The sequence below is a fragment of the Rhineura floridana genome, chromosome 6, assembly GCF_030035675.1.
Source record: "Rhineura floridana isolate rRhiFlo1 chromosome 6, rRhiFlo1.hap2, whole genome shotgun sequence".
Taxonomy (NCBI): Eukaryota; Metazoa; Chordata; class Lepidosauria; order Squamata; family Rhineuridae; genus Rhineura; species Rhineura floridana.
This window is the reverse complement of record NC_084485.1, coordinates 52,578,474-52,597,945: the sequence shown is the minus strand read 5'-3', so window position 1 is coordinate 52,597,945 and position 19,472 is coordinate 52,578,474. Positions and strand designations below refer to the sequence as shown.

The following is a 19,472-nucleotide window of genomic DNA, read 5'->3' as shown; positions in this document are numbered from 1 at the left end:
ACATGCAGCTCAGATGCTGAGTATCTCTGCATATTTCCATAACAGAACTTCCCCAAATCTGCCACATACAAAAAAAGAAGTAAGTTTGGAAGACATTATCAGGGGCACCACACTATATGCAGTATTGACACCTGGGATGTTTATATCTTTGATTTGTGTCAGAGGGAAGCTTTTGGAGATATGTTAAATGTATCGGCATTTCTGCTGATTCCATTTAAAAAGCAAATGTCAAGTTCTTCGCATCCAGGAGAATTAAACACAGGAATCACAAAGAGCCTGAAATAGAAGCTTAAAAATACTAAACAGACAGACAGACCAAACAGCACTTTACAAGTACTTTAGCTATGTGCCAAATAAATAAGAGGCTTCCTACTCCTCAAGCAACAAGAATGCCAAGGGCAGCACTTATTAAGGTCTGGCTTCCTTTTGGAAGGAGAGATTCCTGGAGATTCATGGTGTTTTTATAATATATAGTTTATTTGCAAATATACAAGTAGAGCACAGGTAGAGGAAAACAGCATGAGCACTTTTAACAGGCAACAGTTCAGCTACCCTACATGAGACCTCCAGAGAGAGGCACCCCAAGATCCTCCTCAGCCTTCCATTCAACCCCCCTCTCTCTAAACTACAGTCTCTCTTCCTCCTCTCACACTGATAAAAATTATTTTTAGGTTCTCATTGATAAAATAGCAACCACTCATCCTGAGCCATTAATAAGTAGTAGTCTGCTTAACAAAAAGATGTGGCCATCAAGGCTTCCTCCTAAGATGGCAACTGGACCAGAGAAGCCTTGGTGAGGTCCCTACATTTCAAACAGTGTTTCACAGTGCCACTTCTGAATGCTTTTGAACCCTGTTTACAAATTAATCTCCCCTATTAACTGGGCTATAATTCTGCAGATCCTAAAAAGCCTAAGGCCTCCTCCACGCCAGGGCCTAGCAAACACCAGTGTGTGATTCCCCTTCTCCCTCTACCTTAGAAGAGCATTTCCTTCCACTATTAAAAAACAATTGCAGCAAATCTATTTTTAAAAATAATAATCAATGGACATGCTGCAGACTTCAGTGCCTAGACCCAAACAAGAGCTATAAATGGCCACGCAGGGTGACAACAAGGCTGTCCAAGAAAAACTCTTGAGATCTGAAGGGGTGTTATCAGAAGAAAATATAAGAATTATTGCGGTTTGGGGCAGACAAAAAAATGGGAACCTCACAATTTTCATTGATTCTTTATTGAGCCCTATTTTGGATTTGCCTCCTGATTAGAAATTATATTTTTTGCTATCAAAGTCTTTGATCCCTATGGCATTACTTGCAAAATGGACACAATTGTCATTTCAGACCAAGCACAGGTTTTCCAGAACATATACCTAGGCACGTCTGTTATTCCTTGCAAAAGTGGCAGGTCAATTTATTACATTTGAATGATCAGGCCTTCAGTGAACAAATGCATACAGGACTGGTTGACTTTTTTTTCAAATTAATGAACGTCCAATCCCTTCCACAGCTCTAATATGGGAAACAGCATTTAAGGCATATATCTGGGGCAAGCCTATTGCCCATACCTTATATCAAAAGAGACCCAAGAACGACAGACATTGGGGAGAAGGGGAGAGAATGAAAGCTTTTTTAACACTATATGTAGTTTATCCAAACCTTAGCTATTCAAACAACTATCTACTGCAAATAAGTGCTATATGGCAGCAGCAGAATTTGCATTAACCTGCATGAACCAAAGGCACTGGGAACAAGGGGAAAAAAACCTAGCACATTGTTGTCCTTCTGCCTTCAGCCTATAAAATTGACTGGTAGAAGCAACACCTTGACCTGTTTGCCCCTAAATCCTTGAGACACATAATGATGTTCTAGACTCTCTTCCTCTATCACTCAAGGAAACGTTTCTTTGGTGCTTCATAAAGCTGGAAAGGCTCCATTGTCGTGTGTTATCACTTTATTTCTTTAATAAATGCAGACTGACAGTGGTCCTAGACAAACGCTTACAACATGTTACACCCACTCTAATATACCCTGCACAAGTGGGCTTTATCCACAAGCTCCAAGGCTCAGACAACATAAGATTGCTAATAGAACTGGTTCCCCTTTATCAAGAAAATATAGAACTAGCAGCAATGTTGTCACTATCGTATTCAACAAAAATGGAAAATTATGCAAGCCTCCCTTCAATCCTTTGGCCTCTCCCCCTCCACATGACTATTGCATGAACAGACACCCTTTGTACCATACCACATTTAACTCCCATGTAATAACAGATGGCATACACTCACAACCCTTATTACAAAGGGGTACTTAACAGGGAAGCCCACTCTCCCCCTTCTTTGTTTGATCTATTGAACTGACCCTGTGGAATTAAACATTCAGATGAGATAAAGGATTTAAATGTTGGTGGAGCAGAGCACAAAGTGGCTTTATAAGCAGATGATGCACATAAACACTGTTGGGGATTTCCTGCAAGGAACTTTAATAAATGGTTACACTGCCTAGCATAGGTTGGTTGGGATTCTGTAGTGAACTATATGACAAAACAATTAGGATTTTCAGGGTCAGAGATTGACTTCATGCTTCTGTGAGAATATCATAAAATGTAAAAATGTCATAAGATATCAAGATGATTAAGTTGGAAGTGGCTGAATTAAAGCAATGTATGTATGATGGCAATACAATTGGTAAGCATATATTAAGAATTTGAGTTATAAAGGAAATTATTATTTGTTGAAATGTAAAATGTTAACTTATTTTTTCTTGTAGATTATTTTTCTCTGACAAACTCTTACACTCATAACCTGCTGTCCTTTTTAAATCTCTTGTGTGTGTGTGATACGTATATATTCTTTACAGCAATAATATTATTTTTTAAAAGAATGCATGCTGTATGTGTTTCTTAGAACAAAGAAAACATCTCAGTTTACCAACTAAAGTCAACTCCAGTAACATTCCTGGCAGAATATTTATTACAGAGTGAGTGGAAGCAAATCACTAAGTAAAAATCTAAGACGTACATACAAGGAGTGCACAGCGGTTGTCAAACAAACAAGCAAATTATGTTTGACATACTCGTTTCCTTTGTCTGACATACTTCTTTCCTTTGTTGCCAATCACAGAGTGAGAGGCAGGGAAGATACTCTTTTGTGGACTTCCCGTAGAGTATGTTTCACGGCCTCTCACGAGATCACACTTGAAAATGCAATTCATATTGCTTTGGTAATCTGTATATCTGGACCAAACAAGAAACTCAACTGGCAGACACACCACAAACACTGTCAATCAGACACAGTGCTAATGCAAGTGTATAAAAATAAAATTAGAAGACAACTCTCTTTTTCTATTATGAAAACTTGACTGTCTCTTAATTTTATGAATAGTATTGCCCTCAAACACATATTATTTCACAGGCTCACTCTTTTTTTTTTTTAATAATTTTTATTCAAATTTTTCAAAAGACAAACAAAACAAAGTAAAAAAAACATAACAATACATCAACAAAAAATGAAAATAAAATAGTTGACTTCCGATTTGTCGCAGATCAGCTATAAGTATATAATATACATCAAACCTGTCCCTTAATGTATACATACAGAATCCCTTTTCTCCATAGGCTGTCTTGATTAATCGTCAAATCCCAGTATCATCATTTTATTTTGATCTTTCAACAAAAAGTCTAAGAGAGGCTTCCATTCCTTAAGAAATGTTTCTGTCGATTTTTCTCTAAGTAGACATGTCAATTTATCCATCTCTACTAAGTCCATTAATTTCAATAGCCATTCTTCCGTTGTTGGCGTTGATTCCATTTTCCACTTTTGTGCATATAATAATCTTGCTGCCGTAATCATATATAATATTATTCTTCCATATTTCTTTTCTATTTGTTTATCCATAAAACCCAATAAAAAAAATTCTGGTTTTGACTGAATATTTATCTTTAGAATTTTTTGCATCTTCCTACCTATCTGTGCCCAAAATGATTTTGCCTTTTTACATAACCACCACATATGATAAAATGATCCTTCTTGTTGTTTACATTTCCAACAAACATTAGAAACATTACTATACATTTTTGACAACTTTTCTGGAGTCATGTACCAACGGTACATCATTTTATAAAAATTTTCTTTAAGATTATAGCATAGTGTAAATTTCAAACCTTTTTTCCACATATTTTCCCATTGATCCATTTGTATGTTATGACCAAAATTTTTTGCCCACTTTACCATATACTCTTTTACTTGTTTATACATTTTCGCAATTATATTTTCATCATTTGTACACAATCCTATTTCAAAATCAGATTTACTTATTTCAAACCCATACATTTTCTTGTCCATTTTATATCTTTCTAACAATTGTAAATAGGCAAACCATTGAAAACTATATCCTTCCTTTGTCAGTTGTTCTCTCTCTTTCATTGTATATTCTCCATGTACATTTTCTAATAGTTCTTGATAAGTTAACCATTTCTCTTTTCCAGTCATTTCTCTTCTATAAAACGCTTCTTGACTTGAGACACATAATGGTATTTTCGAATAAAACCTTGGTTTGTATCTATTCCATATTTTCAACAGAGGACGTCTTATAAAATGATTGTTAAAGTCTACATTTACTTTTACTTTGTCATACCATAGATATCCATACCATCCCCACTTCAAATTATGGCCCTCCAAATCCAATAGTCGATTTCACAGGCTCACTCTCCATGCACAAACCTATTTTCTTCTTCTAAACTGTTTTTTATCAGTGCACTCTTAACAAGGCCTAGATAGGGCTGAAAGACAGCGATCATGCTATACACAGCACTGGGTCCAATTCATTGTAAATTTATTCTGAGCGAGCTCCAATAAAATAAGGAGGGAGAACCCATGAAAAAGTGCAAATGTGCCCATGCATAGAATGCATTCATTTTAATGGCACTTGCTTAGGAAATCTTCCAAGTACAAATTTATACCCATTCTGAGTATTCCATAATGGCCTCAGTGAAAGGAAGGAAGATGTAGTGTCCATATCAGGAACTTCAGTTCAGGGCAACATGCATGCAATTGCACTCCAGGCTTGTTTTCAAGATGTTTTTATTGTTTTATCACTTGTTGTTTGTGGCCCTGGGCTCCTTTGGGAGGAAGGGCAGGATGAAAGAGCAACGACAAACAAACAAACAAATAAAAAGAAGTAACAGCAATATAAACTATGGCAATTGCCTCATTCATAGAATATGTAGTTGGTCTCTGTCACTCTCCTTCACCAACAGCTTTTCCACCATCCACCATCTGATCTTGTATCTGATTTATTGTAGAATAAAATTTATACACACAAAGTTCTTCATACATATCAGGTATCTAATGAAACCGATTCTAGTCCATGAAGGCTTATGCCAGAATAAGTCTGTTCATCTTTAAAGTGTGTTGGATCGTTTGGCCTGCTTTATGTTCCTAGTCCTTTTCTCTATCCATTTTGTCCATGCCATGCATAATTTTATACACTTCCAATCAACATTTAAATTTAATCCTAACACACCATACGACAATGATGGCACTAACAATGCTAATTAAAACAGCAGTATCAGTGACAGTAATATACAGCCCAGCAAACAAACAAAAATATTTAAGAACTATTTCAGCACCAAAGCAAACTAGCAGCATCTGCCTTGAAGAAAGCAGTGATGTGTCCCCTACTTAAGAGGACCTCCCTGGACCCAGAAGTGTTGAACAACTATCGCCTAGTGGCTAGGTGTTCAAGTAGGTGGTGGCAGTCCAGCTTCAAGCATGCTTGGAGGAAAGTGATGATTTGGATCCATTCCAGTCGGGCTTCAGGCCTGGCCATGGCACTGAAACTACCTTGATCAACCTGGTTGATGACATCTGTCAGGAGAGAGACAGGGGGAATGTGACTCTGCTTGTTCTCCTTGATCTCTCAGTGGTTTTTGGTGCTGTTGACCAAGGTATCCTTCTGGAGCATCTCAGGGAGGCGGGGGTTGGGGGCACTGTGCTTTAGTAGTTCCACTCATACTTTGCCTTTGCTCCATTCCACCACCTTACAGCAACTGCATGATCGGTCGCTTAGCCTCACTTCCCGCCACGCTCTCTTCCATGCCCCTGCCAGAACCCCTTTCCTCATTCCACCCCTCCAGCCTGAGCACAGGGACCACCACTACACTCCTCCTTTTCCCTCCCAGTGCCTTCTTATCTGATAATTTTTGCCTATTTTCCCAATGTCCCAGTTTTATACTTGTGGCACGGGAGGCATTCAGTGATAATGTTACATACTTGGTGGGCGGTAGTAGATTAATAGTTAAGAACCTCTGGTCTGAAAGTAATGATATAAACATCTCTCTCACACACACACACACACCCTCCAAAAGAGACCAAATTACTGTTATAGGTTTGGGGGTTGAGGTAGATGACTTTTAGGAGTCCCCTTCCACCCTCTGATTTGGAACCCTGCACATGGAGGTGGGCTCTGCAGCAGAGCTCTGCTGATCTGATGAGTCTCTTTTGTTAGTCTAATAGAGTGGACAGGTGAGTTAATGGGCCTATCAAGTGCCCATCAACTGGCAAATGAGCCAGGGAGATCCTATTGTTACTGAAACTCTTCAAGAGAGCCCTTCCCCCTTCCTAGGGCTTAACAGAGGCTTGTGTTTTTAGCTGAGTGGGAGGAAAGGCTGGGAACTGGAGAGAGGCTGGCTCCCTGCACCATGGCTTTGGGGTGCCTCCTGTAAGCCTGATGGAAAATGCAAGATCTGTTGGACTGCTGATGCCTTGAACCCCTCCATCCTAAGCTCAGGTTGGAATGTGTGTAAATAAATAAACCATATTTCATAAAGACACCATAGACTCCACTGACCTTCTTTCCAATGGAACCAACCCCCTGGGTAAGCACAGGGACCCCTGGAGATCTCTCACCGCTAGGAGATGGGGTGGCGCACAACATTACTTTACAACTCTGGACATTTTCACTCTAGTGCAGTTTCCCCACAACTGATGTGCTTCACTGGAAGATTAGATGTTTGGACATGCTGTGCATGATGACTTAAGGACATTCTTTCTGCAAAAGCCCCATGGAAGGCAATGGGGACCCTTGAGGGTAAAGGGTGTTCTGATTGCCTGTAGTTCAAACGACCTGAACTTTTAATACTGCTCAGTCCTGCCCTCTTAGACTTTATTCCAGTTCCCCACCAGCCGTCATCTGAGAAACGAGCAAGCAGGTATCTTGCACACCATGCAAGAGTTAATACTGCAGCAGAGAAAAAGCAGAGAGAGACAGAGAGAGTGTGTTTGTGTGAGAAAAAAGTGCTGAGTCACTAAGGCACCTTCCACTGCAGCACTTTCATCCTGCCAGATGCCTAGAGCAGTCCCAGAGCAGGAGCAGCTGAGCCAATCCTCTTTGACTTAGGTCATCGGAGCTGCTGTGACTCTCCCAGGGCACCACAGCTACACAGAGCAGGGTAGTTATTGCAGCCACCTGACCGCGGAGGCTGTGGTGCAGCAAGTCCCTGTTCATGCTTGCCCCATGCTCACAGTCCAGCTGCAGCCTCAGACACACCAAGGCTGCCTCTGTGAAATTGGAAGCTTGCTCCAGAGCCTTCATATTCTGCACTGCATGGAGAACTGCCCAGCAGCCTCTCTGGCCATTTCCCGACTCCATTAAAATTATTTTAAACGTACACACACATCATGTTTCCAACTTGCTTGTGAACACTACCTCAAAAATAAATCCTTGCATCATCTAAGTGCAAGGACAGGAGAACACTTTCTGTGCACTTTCACAGATGAGCAAATTGAGAGCATTCTCACATGTGAAAGTTTGTAAATCAGCATTGTCTACAATGTATATTTGACGTTTCTGCATTCTATATAACAATCAATAATAAAACAACAATAACAGGATCTATGTAGGGCCTCTGAATGTTTACAAGCGCTGCACATACATTATCTAGTCATAATCCTTACAACTACTCTGAAAAGTAGGACAGTGTTATCTCCATATTGCAGTTGGGGGCTGAAGCAAAGGGTGACTTGGCTAAGGCCAACTACTGAGCTCATTGGAGGGATGAGATTTGAACTAGGTCTTCTCAATTGCCACCTCAGCCTCTTAGGCAGCATTGAACTCAATAGGATTTACTTTTGAGTACCTACATGAGCATTCACACATGGCACAAATAATGCAGCTCTTCTCTGCTGCCCAAATATGACCACATCAATCACACTACCTTAATTATTTTCTGTTAGCCAAAGGTAGCATGTTTCTAGGAGGCCTAGCTTGGAGCTAAAAATTCTGCTACAATTCTTAAACGTCCAACCACACCATAGATAATTCCATCAGGCACAATACCCACACCAACGTGATTGAAAAATGAGTAAAATGAACTTGCTACACAGGGAAATTTCCCCCTTCCTAATATGTACCTACACACACAGCTACAAAGGAGGACAAAGCTATTTTTATCCCCACTTTAGTAGACAGGGAACTGATACTCAGAAAGGGCAGAAAAAAAGCAAATGAAAAAGAATTTCACTAGGCGGGGTGTGTGACCATTTTACTGGATGAACCCTTGCTAGCTAGTCCCACAAGGGGTCAACTCAGAGCTGGTGCATTTTCTGCTGTCCAGCATATGAAGGCAAGACGCAGAGGGAAAGAAGTGGAGCAGGAACAGAGGCATACCTTTGAAAGTCACCTATACTGGCTGGTAAGGAAGGGAAAGTGGTATACCCCGGAGCTGAGAGCGATGAAGCAAGAGAGGAGAAGGCTTGAGCGCAGATGGAGGCGTACTCCTGACGGATGCAATTATGCCTTGGTAAGTGCCTCCACTAAGTTGTATTCAGAAGCGGTGAGGGCAGCGAAAAAGCGATACTTCGCTGCCACTATTAAATCATCTCTCAACCGCCCAGCGGAGCTCTTTAAATTGTCCAAGGGCTTTTACATTCTAGCCCTCAGGATATTATAGAATCTTCAGAAACCCGCTGTAACGAGTTCGCTGGGCACTTCCAAGATAAAATCTCACGCATCCGCCGGGACTTAGACTCCAGTATTATGGCAGTTGAACCTAATGAGGTATCCGGAGCATGGTCTTGTCCTCATTTATTGGATGAGTTTCAGCTGGTACAGCTTGAGGACGTTGACAAGGTGCTTGGACTGGTGCGTGCAACCACCTCTGTACTGGATCCTTGCCCCTCTTGGCTAGTGAAAGCTGGCAGGGTTGGAACGGCCGGCTGGGCCAGGGAAGTGATAAATGCCTCCTTGAGAGATGGAGTGGTCCCTAGTTGCTTAAAAGAGGCAGTAGTGAGACCACTCCTGAATAAACCTTCCCTGGACCCAGATAATTTGAACAACTATAGACCGGTAGCGAATGTTCCATTCCTGGGCAAGGTCTTAGAACGGGTGGTCGCCAGCCAGCTCCAGGTGCTCTTGGATGAAACCGGTTATCTAGATCCATTTCAATCCGGTTTTAGGCCCGGTTTTGGCACTGAAACAGCCTTGGTCACACTGTACGATGACCTATGTCAGGAGAGGGACAGAGGGAGTGTTACTCTGTTGATTCTCCTTGATCTCTCAGCTGCTTTTGATACCATCGACCATGGTATCCTTCTGGGGAGACTCACGGAGTTGGGAGTTGGAGGTACTGCTTGGCAGTGGCTCCGCTCCTACTTGGTGGATCGTCTCCAGAGGGTAGGGCTTGGGGAGCATTGTTCGACACCCTGGACTCTCCATTGTGAAGTCCCGCAGGGATCGGTTCTGTCCCCTATGCTTTTTAACATCTACATGAAGCTGCTGGGTGCGGTCATCAGGAGCTTTGGAGTGCGTTGTCACCAGTATGCTGATGACACGCAACTCTATTTCTCCTTTTCATCTTCTTCAGGTGAGGCTGTTAATGTGCTGAACCATTGCCTGGCCGCGATAATGGACTGGATGAGAGCTAATAAACTGAGGCTCAATCCTGACAAGACCGAGACGCTGTTGGTGAGCGCCTTCTCTGACCAGATGGTGCATGTTCAACCTGTTCTAGATGGGTTTACACTCCCCCTGAAGGAACAGGTTCGTAGCTTGGGGGTTCTTTTCGATCCATTCCTGTCTCTTGAGGCGCAGGTGGCCTCGGTGGCACGGAATGCGTTCTACCACCTTCGGTTGGTAGCCCAGCTACGTCCCTATCTGGAAAGCGACGACCTCGCTTCAGTTGTGCACGCTCTGGTAACCTCTAGATTGGATTACTGCAATGCGCTCTATGTGGGGCTGCCTTTGAAGACAGTTCGGAAACTACAGCTAGTGCAAAACGCAGCTGCTAGACTGTTGACGAGGACTAGGCGGTCCGCACATATAACACCTGTTCTGGCTCATTTGCACTGGCTACCTATTTGTTTCCAGGCCAAATTCAAAGTGCTAGTTTTGACTTATAAAGCCTTACATGGCGCGGGACCACAATACCTAGCGGAACCCTCTCCCGATATGAACCTACCCATTCACTACGTTCAACATCTAAGTCCCTCCTCCGAGTTCCGACTCACAGAGAAGCTCGGAGGGTCGTAACAAGATCTAGGGCCTTTTCAGTGGTTGCCCCCGAATTATGGAACAGTCTCCCCTACACTTTTATCTTTTCGGCGCCAGGTTAAAACCTTTTTATTCTCCCAGGCATTTTAATCTATCTTTTTAGCTTTTAATGTATATCAGGTTGTCTAATTGTTTATATGTATGCTTTACTGTTTTTGTGATTCTATTGTATTTTATCCTATGTTGTGCACCGCCCTGAGAGCCTTCGGGCTGTGGGCGGTATATAAATCGAATAAAATAAATAAATAAATAAATAAAGCAGAGACCAGCCTTCTCATTTTCAGAGACAGGTGGTAGTTACAGAAGAGCCTCAACACCAGCTGCTGTCCCGTCCCACTCCACCCCCCTGCTCTTGGCTGCCATTGTTCCCTCCTTTGATCAAGAACCATTTTTAATATATATATATATTAACTGCATTTGCACAGCCACTCTATAACAGGAGTTGTCTCAGTGGCTCACAAAGCAAAAAACAAACATTAAAATGTAGTATCAGATTATTATTTTTTAAAAGATAATAAATGAATTCAAAAACCGAAACACAATGAAACTCAATTTACTACAGTCTGGTGGGCACCCATATTGGCTACATCTCTATTTTAGGACAGCCTTCCCTAACCTGGTGCCCTCCAAGAAGTTGTTGGATCTCAACTCCCATCAATCCCAGCCAACGATGCTGGGAATCATAGCCCAACAACATCTGGAGGACACCATGCTAGGGAAGGTTATATTGTGTTATACTGTCTGCTAGCAGTCTTAGCAAGGGGTTTTAATATTTAATCCTAGGCATGAGGGGGAATCCAGTTTCCACTAGGCCTATATGTAGCATGTGGGGAGGGGAGGTTGGAACCCCTCTCACAAATAGCAGTCTCTCTCTCTCCCCCCCCCAATTTGTAAATGCAGCACAGGGCAGATCCCCATTTGAGATCATGGCAGAAGGAAGTATTAACCCTGCCCTTCCTGCCTGCCGTGGACCCAATGGAAAGGGCTTCCCACTGAGCCAGGGACTGCATGTTTAAAAAACCTCTGACATGGCTGCAAGCCGCACAATTAACCAAACATTTTGTTTGTTTTTTATTTCAAGAAAGACGTTACACACACAGACAAATAGCCCAAAGGATTCTCAAGTAAGAACAGATAAATAAGTATTATAAATATTCTAATCTTCCTCCCCACCCAGAAAAAAATACAAAATAAAACAGTGGAATGGCATTGCTCATAGCAATATAGCTTAGTACAAATACAATATACACCAGTAACACATTCCTGCACATTCCTGAGAAGGAGGTTTGGCTGCAGGTAGAGATTACAAAAATGTAACAAGTGCTTAAGCCCTAACATAAAGAGGAGTCACTGTCTGTCAGCCTAACCTACCTCACAGGGATGATGTAAGAATAAAAATGGGAAGAAGGAGAACAAGGGACACCACCTTGAACTCCTTGGAGGAAAGGTGGGATATAAATGCAATAAATAAATAAGTAAAATTCAGCAGAAAAGTTCCTAGAGAAAATGAGGTGAGGAGGCACCAACCATCTGTAGACTTTGATCCCACAGTTGTGCATGTTTGGGGTCAGGAAATGCTCCACAGGGACAAGGAAAGGGGTTAAACTGAGAATCATGATCCCACGTACACAAGGCAGGGAACCACACAGTCATTTCACCTTAAGATCAGCTATAATCTGCATTCTGGTCAAGACTGGGTCCCTGACCAGCAGAATCTGGTTCAGAAAGACACTCAAAATTCTCAGAAGTGACTGAAAGCACAACATAAATGCAGTTTTCCACACAGGAATCTTGACAACTAGATTAAGTGCATACAGAGAATAAAGCCTTTTTCACAAACCTGAGTTACAATTATCCCATGCTGGTTGATTCAGGCAAGTCTGGATACTGCAGAACAGTTTAAGAAAGCTTTGAACCACGAAGAGTTAGATTACCTTGATTAGGGAGGTGCCTACTCAGCTGCATGGACAGAGAGGGCTTTGATGATTTCCTCCTGGAATGAGCTATGCTCAGGGCACAGAATATTGCTAGGCACTAAAATCAATTGAGGAGGATGTCATAGCAGTACGTCTTAGGAGTCAGGTGCTTAAGGTTCAAAATGGAACCACTATGCCTAGTTAGTTGCAGATTAGAAAGCCATCCCCGCCCCTGGCCAATGTTATCTACTGTCTTGCAAGCTGGACTGAATTACTTCTTTCCAACCACTGACTGGCACTTATAGACACTGGTAAGTATTCCTGTGGAAGAACTGAGGCAAGGAGCTGATCCATCTGGTAATTGTCTCTTGATCCACATCCAAAGACAACCCCAACCAGCTTCAAAAAACTGGCCCCAGCTGAGATGCTAGTTACAAGCTGGCTGTGAGCTGTAACGTACTAAAGTCAGCTCCTTTTCTGAAAAATTGGCAATTAAGATAGTGAAGGGAGAGTTATCAATGCCATGCCATCCTTACTGACAGGCGGTGAGGTGAACTAAGGCATATGATGAGTTCAAATCTCTTGATCAAAGTAATAAGTGGAAATCAATTAAGTCACTTTCAGTTGACCCCTGAAGGTTTATCCCACCCTGTAAACATAGGTGTATCCTTCAGCCTTTTGTAGGATTTATTCCTGAGGACATAGAACAATTATACCCACCCCTAACCATTGCCTTAGGAGAACCCAAGAACAATTTATCAGTGACAATGAGTTTGTATCTCCTGCACTTTATCACAAATTGGGCAGATGTTTGCTTGTTGGTGATTTTAATGATACCACAAGGATATAACATGCTTGCCATCCATAAAAAGGATGGTGAAAGGATTCTGAATTTTGTTTCCAGGTACTGGGGCTTTCCAGTAAAAAAAGATCAAAGTGAGAATATAGCAAAAGGTTGTTGTTGTTGTGTGCCTCCAAGTCGACTACGGCTTATGGCGACCCTATGAATCAGCAACCTCCAAGAGCATCTGTCATGTACCACCCTGTTCAGATCTTGTAAGTTCAGGTCTGTGGCTTCCTTTATGGAATCAATCCATCACTTGTTTGGCCTTCTTCTTTTTCTACTCCCTTCTGTTTTTTCCAGCATTATTGTCTTTTCTAGTGAATCATGTCTTCTCATGATGTGTCCAAAGTATGATAACCTGTTTCATCATTTTAGCTTCTAATGATAGCTCTAGTTTAATTGGTTCTAACACTCAATGATTTGTCTTTTTTGCAGTCCATGGTATGCACAAAGCTCTCCTCCAACACCACATTTCAAATGAGTTGATTTTTCTCTTATCCCCTTTTTTCACTGTCCAACTTTCACATCCATACATAGAGATCGGGAATACCATGGTCTGAATGATCCTGACTTTAGTGTTCAGTGATACATCTTTGCATTTGAGGACCTTTTCTAGTTCTCTCACAGCTGCCCTCCCCACTCCTAGCCTTCTTCTGATTTCTTGACTATTGTCTCCATTTTGGTTAATGACTGTGCCAAGGTATTGATAACCTTGACAAGTTCAATGTCCTCATTGTCAACTTTAAAGTTACATAAATCTGCTGTTGTCATTACTTTAGTCTTTTTGACGTTCAGCTGTAGTCCTGCTTTTGTGCTTTCCTTTAACTTTCATCAGCATTCGTTTTAAATCATTATTGGTTTCTGCTAGTAGTATGGTATTGTCTGCATATCTTAAATTATTGATATTTCTCCCTCCAATTTTCACACCTCCTTCATCTTGGTCCAATAATGGTATAAGGAGCTTCCTATGTAGGGTGTAACTTCCATTTTGATGTCATTGCTAGAAAAAGTTGGCTTGTACTTCTTTTTAAAGATGTGCTTCATGCAAGCTGGCTTTCCATCACTTTCCTCTCATCAGTAGGGAGCTAGAGTGCCTTCTGCCTGAAATGGGACTCCTCTCCAATGTGTAGAGGAACACACATCCTCCAGGTGCTTCATAGTAACAAGATTTCCCAGATCATACTAATGTAAAAAATCCCCCATGTTAAGCGTCACTCTAGAAACAGAAGTTGATTACCAGCAGGGTGGACAGAATACATTCTGCAGCCCTTGGAGGAAGGAACAACCATTCTCCCTCATCATGACAGCTGGCATACAAGGAAGTCACTGCAGTACGCTACTTTCTAATGCAGAAAACTGGCAGGGTGTTCTCTTACCCTGCTGGCAATAATATGAGGATAAAAGGGATAAAATAGGCCTCCTTTTCTTTACCCGCATGGCATGTATACCACATGCCAGTTCGTTTCCAGGCCAGTTAAAGGTACTCATGTTAGTGTTTAAAGCCGTAAACGACTTGGGTCCCAAATATCTGAAACACCGCCTCCTTCCCTAAAGATTCTTCCAGGTGTTGAGATCAGCAGAGGGGCCCTTTTGGTAGTTCCACCACCCTCAGAAGCTTGGGGGGGGTGGCGCAGGAGAGAGCATACTCTGTGGCAGCCCCTAAGCTGTAAAACTCCTTCCTCACCAAGGTTCATCTGGCAATTTCATTGTACAACTTTTGGCGGATGCTGAAGACGCACCTCTTTACCCCGACCTTCAACACCTGAGATGCATATTTTTAGGACCCACCCTATTTTCTGTGATGTTGTTTAGGTTGTTTTTAACTGTTTTAATTATGTGTTTTAAATCATAAACACCTCTGAGTGAAAGGTGGGTAATAAATTATTATTATTATTATTATTATTATTATTTCTCAATAAGCAAATGAATAGTAGAAAGGAGAATCAGTGGATAAACTCACCTGTATATATAGCACCTGTATGTAGGTACTGTAGGACAAATAGTAGTTGGGGGAGGTGCACTAATAAAAACATAAAACAAAATGCTTTTAAAAACACACCCTCCCCAGTGCTGGAGCTCTGATCTGCTTCGCCCGCAGTACCCTCTGTCCCAGCAGCTGCTTTCAGCTTTTGTTAAAAAGTAACAGGAGCTCTGATCATGTTATGTTGGTATCTCATCTAGTCTGGCATATGGGCAGGCTCTCCCAAAGGTTGGGCATCTTCAGGGCTATAGTCCACATGTCTAAAACCAAAACCCTGGTAAAGTGTGTGAATGGATGGAATTCATGTGAGAAATTAAGCTGGGTGAATTCACACACAGAGATTCTGCGATCAAGAAAAGTAGGTATGTTCACCAGATAACATATCTGTCACATAAATTGCTTCCCTTAGATGCAGGTTTCATAGATCTTTTCTGCCTCTTTATTTGCAAGATCAAACACATGACCATTCTGTTTTCCTGAAAGGCGACAAGCTTCCTTGGATAGGTATAAATCAAGACACACTTACTAAAATATTGTCACAGTTGCCACAGAGGCAACTGACCACCATATAAATCAATGTGTTTCTTCACGATGAGTCATAATAATTTGGCCCACTGTTGTCCCCGAGGTACGATTTAGCTAATAAATTTCAGTGTTCTGAGGTATGATTTAGCTAACAAATTGCAGTGTTACAACCCAGATGTCTTTGTACTGACTATAATGCACAGATACCTTGTACTTCTCAGGGATTTTGCATTTTATTTTATTATCAGCTGCTTCACACTGAGACACTACAAGTCTTCTGCTGGCTCCCTCTGTATTAATTCTTGGAATGGATATGTAATGCCTGATGCACGTGAATGAGGTTATGGAGATAACTTGCCACTTCAAGCAATTTTTCATCTTTTAATTTCTTATCTCAAGACTAGGATCCAAGATTTAATTCTGTAATACTAGCCGAAAGACCTCAATGGAGTTATATGGCGGCGGGGTGGGGATTTGAGTACAAAAAGAACAGAGTAACACATGCAGGACTTACCACAAGCACTTGTACTGACTAGTTATAAGGCACTGCGGAAACCTCGTGATGGTTAAGACATTCAAATGACCTGCACACAACAAAATATCAACAGTCATTATATTGCTTGTTCTTTACCATTCACATTCAACTGGGCCATTTTAATCTGCATTGCACAACCCACAACCCATGTCACTTAGTAAGGAAATGTATTTAAATACATAGGGTTATATCCAATGGTGGCTTTATGCTGATTGAAACACTTCTGCTAGCACAAAGTAAGGCATCCCATGTACATCAAATCTCCCTGACCAATTGCAGCCTTCTATATCCCATACTGTCCAGAGTGTCCCCTAGCCCTCAGAAAAAGCTTTTGGGAAGCATGGGTGGGGAGACTGGCAAAAATCAAGTGATCTGCCTTGTCCGCGTAGAAGTGCTTCCCACCAGTGCAAAGCCATCACTGGATATAACCCATCTATATCCTATCTCTCTTCAAGTTGGTATTCATGCAGTTCCCAGGTGAACTCACAACCAGATCCAGACCTGCTTGGCCCCACAGAAATGTCCACCTTTATTCAGAGAAATCATTTATAGGAGTACTACTATGACCGGATACCTGTAAAATAGGAAGCAACCCTTCGGAGGAATCATAAATAAACTAGATTTGTTACAGAACACTGAAATATCAATCAGAAGGTGGACAAATTAAATACAGGACAAAGAAATTTAGTTAATGACTAAAACAATAAAAAAAGTAATTTAAAAAAAGATGGAGAGTCAAACAATCAGTTACAAGTACCAAAAAAATAGACAGGGAACATTCTGGCAAGCAAAAGGAATACAAGGGCAAAACATTTTTACTTATTTGTAGCCTTTGAATCCAGATTTGTATTGATGTACTTATACATCCCATAGTAACATATTTCTGTCCCAGCCTGTACTTCAACATTTGCCACACAGAGGAGGGCCAGGATCTCTTCTTAATCATCCCAGAAAGCAGGACAGTGAATAATGGGCTCAAGTTACAGGAAGCCAGATTTCGGCTGAAGATCAGGAAAAACTTCCTATCTGTTACAGCAATATGACAGTGGAACCAATTGCCTAGGGAGGTGGTGGGCTCTCCAGCACTGGAGACATTCAAGAGGCAGCTAGACAGCCACCTGTCGGGCATTCTTTAAGTTGGATTCCTGCATTGAGCAGCAGGTTGCACTCAATAGCCTTATAGACCCCTTCCAACTCTACTAGTCTACAATTCTATGAAAAGACATAGTGAAGCAGAGAGTGTGATGATTCCTGTTTACCTAGGCACTGGACGGCTGATGGAGACTGTTCCTGGCAACCCAGAGATCACTAGAAAAAAGAATGATTTTATCTGCAACTTTTTTTAGAATGTTTGTACCTGCAGCTGTTAGAATGTTTTTCTCTGCCACTGTTTTTAGAATGGTGGTGGTTGTTAAAATGTTTTGTTTTAAATGTGTTTATTGCCCAGGGCTCCTTTGGGTGCAAGGGCAGGATATAAATTTAATCAATCTATGTTTTGTTACATTTTAGGTTGTATAAAGCATGATCCTACATATATTGCTCAGAAATAGGGATGGACATATCTGTTGATTTCAGTTTTTCATTTTTCCAATCTTAATTTCAGTTCACATTTCTGCATCAATTTGTGTTTTTAAAAAAATCCTCATGAAAATTCATCTAGTGGGCATTTCTCCTAATATGTGAGAGCCAGTGTGGTGTAGTAGTTAAGGTGTTGGACTACGACCTGGGAGACCAGGGTTCAAATCCCCACATAGCCATGAAGCTCCCTGGGTGACCTTGGGCCAGTCACTGCCTCTCAGCCTCATGAAAACCCTATTCATAGGGTCGCCATAAGTCGGAATGACTTGAAGGCAGTACATTTACATTTTACATTTTTTCTCCTAATATACACCTTTTCTGCAAACAATTTTCCAGAACATTTCCAGTTTCCTTTTAAGTAACTGTGCACAGGATTTCAGCCTATATAGCAATCCTATATAGGCCTCTCAAAATCAGGTCCCATTTTTAGCAGCAGTTCTCAAACCATGGTTAATATCCTGTTTGTGAGCAAACTATGGTGTGAACAAACTACAGCTTACTGTACTCAGATGTAACAAGAAACTGCAGTTTGTTCCAAACTGCAAACAGAAGCTGCAAACAGAAGCTTTCTCCCCTCACATGTGAAAGGGGGAAGGCACAAGCCTAAAGCTCACACCTGCTAGTCTTCATAGTGATAAAACCAGAGCTTGGAAAAGTTACTTTTTTGAACTACAACTCCCATCAGCCCCAGCCAGCATGGCCACTGGATTGGACTGATGGGAGTTGTAGTTCAAAAAAGTAACTTTTCCAAGCTCTGGATAAAACATGGTTTGGTGTTACATCTGAACCAGGTATAATGATACAATCCTGTGCCTAGTTGGGCACCAATTAATGACTGACATATAGGGTAGTTTGCAAAGTTTTGATACAGGCTCAGTTGGTGTATGGAGCCAAACAAGGAAGTCAAGAATCCAGTTCTAATGACTGAGTGGCTATTTGTGATTAAAGGCCAGTAGCACTTTTAAACATGGACTGCAGTGAGCAAACACATTAATACTTTACCTACTCAGGGACCCAATTTCAATGTTCTTCATTAATCATCATTCAAGAGAGACCATCCAACTTCTGCTGCCAACTCAGGCAACGCAACAAACTCTCTCTGTGTCAAAGTTCTGCACATCGAAAAAACTAACCTCAAATGAAAATATAATGCAGTCAAAAATATTATTGCTGCTTGGCTTGAACTGCTGTGGCCTCTTCTGGACAGTGGAACAATCAATATTGAAAGATACATATAGTGCTAGACTCATAATTTATTTATTTATTTATTTATTTATTTATTTACATTTTTAAACCGCCCTATAGCAACAAGCTCTCAGGGTGGTGTACAAAAGATAAAAACAGGTTAAAACACAAATAAACATGAAAACAATACAGTATAAAAAATATGTAAACAAAATTAAGACAAAGACAAATTAAAGTAGAATTTAAAATGCCTGGGCAAAGAGGTAGGTCTTTACCTGGCGCCAAAAAGATAACAAAGAAGGCGCAGGCGTATCTCGTCAGGGAGGGCATTCCATAACTCGGGGGCCACCACCGAGAAGGCCCT

General features: G+C 41.4%; 1 protein-coding gene across 1 annotated transcript in view; it reads right to left on the bottom strand.

Annotated features, from left to right (window-relative positions):
* Positions 1-19,472, bottom strand: part of SYT2 (synaptotagmin 2) — an 82,727-nt gene that overhangs the window by 36,733 nt on the left and 26,522 nt on the right. The window contains exon 2 of the mRNA XM_061630340.1: positions 16,325-16,394. The gene's annotated coding sequence lies outside the window, so the exon portion shown is untranslated. The remainder of the gene's footprint in view (positions 1-16,324; positions 16,395-19,472) is intronic.